The sequence below is a fragment of the Notolepis coatsorum genome, assembly GCF_963971535.1.
Source record: "Notolepis coatsorum genome assembly, contig: SCAFFOLD_316, whole genome shotgun sequence".
Classification (NCBI taxonomy): Eukaryota; Metazoa; Chordata; class Actinopteri; order Aulopiformes; family Paralepididae; genus Notolepis; species Notolepis coatsorum.
In genome coordinates, this window is record NW_028170473.1 from 76,121 (window position 1) to 82,065 (window position 5,945).

Here is a 5,945-nt window from a genome sequence, read left to right on the forward strand (position 1 = left end):
CGAGAAAAGTAAACAGCGAAAACATAGAGCTCTTGTACACATTCATTGTTCTCACGGACAGTTCAAAACCCGCACGTCATATATTCAGAGACGGGCGATTATTAAAAGTGGCAAAGCGTGTCGTCACAAAGGGCCTACTAGTTATTATTTAGCTGCTGTGCCATGGTTTGGCCACTAAGTGGCGCTTCTTGTTTGTACTTGATATAGCAACAGGTTTTAATCAAAGTCAAAGTTAAGTTTATTGTCATTTTTCCATGAATGAATGAAAACTGTATTACCAGATTGCAGAATGGGTACAATACAGTACGGCTCAATACACACAATTGTTAAGGGGATGCAGACCAGAGAAAGACTTTCGTCTTGTTTACATCAGGGTCCCCCATTTTCAATAGTGTCCATTGACATGGAAGCAGGAGATACAACACTCAGGTCTCAGTCACAGCCATGTGAGGCTAGATATACACTAAACAAATCAATAAAATACTGATCCTCATTTTGATTTAACTTGAGCCAGTTTGCTCTTTGCTAAACTAAGCTGGTGCGGTTATTTAATGCTGACAAGGTGACGTCACACAACCAGACACATTGATGGATTGATTGATTGATTGAAAACTTTATTAACAGATTGCAGAATGGGTACAATACAGTACAGCTCAATACACACAATTGTTAAGGGGATGCAGACCAGAGAAAGACTTTCGTCTTGTTTACATCAGGGTCCCCCATTTTCAATTCATCAGGACATATATGACATACATGACATACAGATAGTCAGTACTGCTACATCTATACATTTATGACATACCAGATTTGCAAATACAGTACTGTTTGTGATACAGAAGGAGTCAAGAAAAGGGAGTATATACATTTGACGTAGAAACTGTACATTGGAGGAGGTTGGGTGGGGGGGGGTTGGGTACACTGGGATATTGACAACCATACTGGGTAATTTACATTGGAGGTGGTTGGGGGGGGGGGGGGGCACACTGTATAAACAAGCAAAACTGTACATTGAGGGGGGGGGGGGGGGGGAGACTCTGTACAAACAAACAAAATTGTACATTGGACTATTGACAAAACCATACTAGGTAAATGACTGTACATTGGAGGGGGTTGGGTTAGGATATTTACAGGGGCCAGTGTTGAATTGCAGTCTCCCGTAGGTGTCTCTTGAGAGAGGTTTTGAAAGTGGGTAGTGATCCACATTCCTTTACAGCTTTGGGTAGGGCGTTCCACATTGATGTGGCATAATTGCGAAACGTGTTTAGTCCCTTATTTGAGCCGAATCTGGGTTTAACATGATTTGTGGAGCTCCCTCTGGTGTTGTGATCGTGGTATTCACTGACCTTTGGGAAGTATTTTGCCATGTACATGGGTACCTTGGTCGTGTAGTGTATCTTGTAGACCAGGCCCATTGCAAGTTGCTGTACTCTGTCATCTACTCTAAGCCATCCTAGGTTGTCAAAGTGGGCAGGGGTGAGGTGGGTTCTAGGAGTAAGGTCAAGCAGTAGTCTGACCAGTTTGTTTTGAGATGTTTGTAATTTTGTTTTTAGCGCCTTTGAGGTGCTTTGGTACCATGAGGTGCAAGCATAGTCGTAGTACCCCTGAATGAGTGCTCCTGCCAGAGTCTTCAGGGTATTCTTGTTTACCAGAGAGGAGATCCGGTACAAGAATCGAGTTCGTTGGTTGACTTTTTTTATTACATTGGATGCCATTTTGTCACAGGAGAGATTAGCCTCTAGGATGGAACCCAGGTAGGTAATTTCATCTTTCCTTGTGACAATATTGTCACCCACTGTAACTGAGAAGCCGTCGGTCTTGCTGAGTTTGTTATTTGAACCGAAGAGAATGGACTCTGTTTTGCCCATGTGTAATGATAGTTTGTTATCAGCGAGCCATATGCAGATTCTGCCTAGTTCCGAGCTGAGGGTTTTTTCAACCTGTAACTTGTTCTTGTCAGAGACCAGCAGGGCTGAGTCGTCCGCAAACAGGAACAAGTTGCAGTCACAAGCTGACGACATGTCATTTGCATAAATTAGGAACAGTAGCGGTCCTAGTATGCTTCCTTGTGGAACACCACAGCTCACTGTGAGAGGGGGGGATAGGGTACCGTTTACCTCCACCATCTGTTCCCTCCCCTCAAGGTAGGATTGCATCCAGCTCACTGATAGACTATCAAAACCAATTGCTTTTAGCTTGTCAATCAGAATGGAGTGATTGACCGTGTCAAAGGCCTTTTGTAGGTCCAGCATGACCATGCCGCAGTATTTGCCTGCGTCCACCTCTTGTTTGATGTGGTCATTCAAATAGAGAAGGCATGTGTCAGTGGAGTGGGATGTTCTGAAACCAGATTGGAATTCGTAGATTAGATTTTTTTCCGCTAGGTACTTTTCGACCTGTTCGTAGACTATTTTTTCCATGACTTTCGAGATGGAGGTGAGAATAGAAACAGGGCGGTAGTTGCCTGGGTCTAATTTGCTGCCCTTTTTGTGCAGAGGGGTCACCCTCGCAATTTTGAAGTCCTTGGGGACGTGTCCCTGTTTTATGGAGAGGTTTATTATGTGTGTGATGATTGGGGTGATGGCGGCTGCTGAGTCTCTGAGGAATTTGGAGGGGATGTTGTCATGGCCAGTGGCCTTGTTAGGTTGGAGGGCGCTCAGTTTATTGAGTACCTCATCTGTTGTTACCATTTCCAGCTTGAAGTCGTCCTTGCGGACCCCTAGGTTTTTGTAGTAAGCTACTATGTGTTCTACCCCATAAAGCCCTGAGTGGGAGGGTAGTGATCAATCCAACGTGATCAATCCACCAGCATCCTAACACATTGATCCACTGCCCAGTTAACGAAAAATGTTTTATATATATTTTTTATTAAATTAAGCACTTTATTTTAAGATGCACATTTTAAATGAATTACGGCTCTTTGAAGGGAGCCGGATCTTTTGGTTCTGTTCAAAAGAACGGCTCCTTGTTCTTTTTTATTTATTTTAGCGGGCGGGCGACCCTGATGTAAACAAGACGAAAGTCTTTCTCTGGTCTGCATCCCCTTAACAATTGTGTGTATTGAGCCGTACTGTATTGTACCCATTCTGCAATCTGTTAATAAAGTTTTCAATCAATCAATCACTTGGTTTCAGTCTTAAATCTAAATCTTTGGTTCTTCCACAGAATAATCACGAGGATAATGATCAGATTAGGATCAGACTCGAGCCCCTGGAAACAAAGCCTCGAATTGTTAGAATGGGATATCCAACATGAGTGTGATATTAAATAACATAGGCCTATATTAATATATCCAACATGAGTGTGATATTAAATAACATAGGCCTATATTAATATATCCAACATGAGTGTGATATTAAATAACATAGGCCTATATTAATATATCCAACATGAGTGTGATATTAAATAACATAGGCCTATATTAATATATCCAACATGAGTGTGATATTAAATAACATAGGCCTATATTAATATATCCAACATGAGTGTGATATTAAATAACATAGGCCTATATTAATATATCCAACATGAGTGTGATATTAAATAACATAGGCCTATATTAATATATCCAACATGAGTGTGATATTAAATAACATAGGCCTATATTAATATATCCAACATGAGTGTGATATTAAATAACATAGGCCTATATTAATATATCCAACATTAGTGTGATATTAAATAACATAGGCCTATATTAATATATCCAACATGAGTGTGATATTAAATAACATAGGCCTATATTAATATATCCAACATGAGTGTGATATTAAATAACATAGGCCTATATTAATATATCCAACATGAGTGTGATATTAAATAACATAGGCCTATATTAATATATCCAACATGAGTGTGATATTAAATAACATAGGCCTATATTAATATATCCAACATGAGTGTGATATTAAATAACATAGGCCTATATTAATATATCCAACATGAGTGTGATATTAAATAACATAGGCCTATATTAATATATCCAACATGAGTGTGATATTAAATAACATAGGCCTATATTAATATATCCAACATGAGTGTGATATTAAATAACATAGGCCTATATTAATATATCCAACATGAGTGTGATATTAAATAACATAGGCCTATATTAATATATCCAACATGAGTGTGATATTAAATAACATAGGCCTATATTAATATATCCAACATGAGTGTGATATTAAATAACATAGGCCTATATTAATATATCCAACATGAGTGTGATATTAAATAACATAGGCCTATATTAATATATCCAACATGAGTGTGATATTAAATAATATAGGCCTATATTAATATATCCAACATGAGTGTGATATTAAATAACATAGGCCTATATTAATATATCCAACATGAGTGTGATATTAAATAACATAGGTCTATATTAATATATCCAACATGAGTGTGATATTAAATAACATAGGCCTATATTAATATATCCAACATGAGTGTGATATTAAATAATATAGGCCTATATTAATATATCCAACATGAGTGTGATATTAAATAACATAGGCCTATATTAATATATCCAACATGAGTGTGATATTAAATAACATAGGCCTATATTAATATATCCAACATGAGTGTGATATTAAATAATATAGGCCTATATTAATATATCCAACATGAGTGTGATATTAAATAATATAGGCCTATATTAATATATCCAACATGAGTGTGATATTAAATAACATAGGTCTATATTAATATATCCAACATGAGTGTGATATTAAATAACATAGGCCTATATTAATATATCCAACATGAGTGTGATATTAAATAACATAGGCCTATATTAATATATCCAACATGAGTGTGATATTAAATAACATAGGCCTATATTAATATATCCAACATGAGTGTGATATTAAATAACATAGGCCTATATTAAGATATCCAACATGAGTGTGATATTAAATAACATAGGCCTATATTAATATATCCAACATTAGTGTGATATTAAATAACATAGGCCTATATTAATATATCCAACATGAGTGTGATATTAAATAACATAGGCCTATATTAATATATCCAACATGAGTGTGATATTAAATAACATAGGCCTATATTAATATATCCAACATGAGTGTGATATTAAATAACATAGGCCTATATTAATATATCCAACATGAGTGTGATATTAAATAACATAGGCCTATATTAATATATCCAACATGAGTGTGATATTAAATAACATAGGCCTATATTAATATATCCAACATGAGTGTGATATTAAATAACATAGGCCTATATTAATATATCCAACATGAGTGTGATATTAAATAACATAGGCCTATATTAATATATCCAACATGAGTGTGATATTAAATAACATAGGCCTATATTAATATATCCAACATGAGTGTGATATTAAATAACATAGGCCTATATTAATATATCCAACATGAGTGTGATATTAAATAACATAGGCCTATATTAATATATCCAACATGAGTGTGATATTAAATAACATAGGCTATATTAATATATCCAACATGAGTGTGATATTAAATAACATAGGCCTATATTAACATGAGTGTGATATTAAATAACATAGGCTATATTAATATATCCAACATGAGTGTGATATTAAATAACATAGGCCTATATTAAATAACATGAGTGTGATATTAAATAACATAGGCCTATATTAAATAACATGAGTGTGATATTAAATAACATAGGCCTATATTAATATATCCAACATGAGTGTGATATTAAATAACATAGGCCTATATTAATATATCCAACATGAGTGTGATATTAAATAACATAGGCCTATATTAATATATCCAACATGAGTGTGATATTAAATAACATAGGCCTATATTAATATATCCAACATGAGTGTGATATTAAATAACATAGGCCTATATTAATATATCCAACATGAGTGTGATATTAAATAACCCTAACCCTATATTAATATATCCAAC